This window comes from Antrostomus carolinensis, unplaced genomic scaffold, assembly GCF_000700745.2.
Source record: "Antrostomus carolinensis isolate BGI_N321 unplaced genomic scaffold, ASM70074v2 scaffold15619, whole genome shotgun sequence".
Taxonomy (NCBI): Eukaryota; Metazoa; Chordata; class Aves; order Caprimulgiformes; family Caprimulgidae; genus Antrostomus; species Antrostomus carolinensis.
The window spans coordinates 34,154-34,533 of record NW_010336542.1 but is presented as its reverse complement, the minus strand read 5'-3'; the positions used below and the strand labels follow the sequence as shown (position 1 = coordinate 34,533).

Here is a 380-nt window from a genome sequence, read left to right as displayed (position 1 = left end):
TCACCACTAACGCATTGCAATGAAAATGGGAGAGTACTGCCATGGAAGCAGATGACTGAGACTCTGAGCTGTTTGGAGTCCCACAGATGCATGAAGGTTTGCTGACAATTCAAAAAGAACAGAGCTAAAAATAAGTAAATTAAATAATAAAACCCACAGAATAGAACTTGTATGAAATGTCTTTTGTTTCTATCATGTGACCTTTTTTCCCTTCAGAAAGGTAGTTTCTGCATATATTCACCTGTCTATGAATGACCAAATTTAACTTTTTATTTGGCTATTTATGGAACTTAAAGTGAGAAAGTTTTTATTAGTTTTGGAAGAGCTATTAAAAAATTAAACACCAGTGAATCTGGATATAAAGTTACTGTTTTGAGCAA

At 33.4% G+C, this 380-nt stretch overlaps 1 protein-coding gene across 1 annotated transcript in view; it reads right to left on the bottom strand.

Moving 5' to 3' along the window:
* The window catches only part of ARFGEF3 (ARFGEF family member 3), a gene marked incomplete at its 5' end in the record, with an annotated part of 52,302 nt that overhangs the window by 19,550 nt on the left and 32,372 nt on the right, over window positions 1-380 (bottom strand).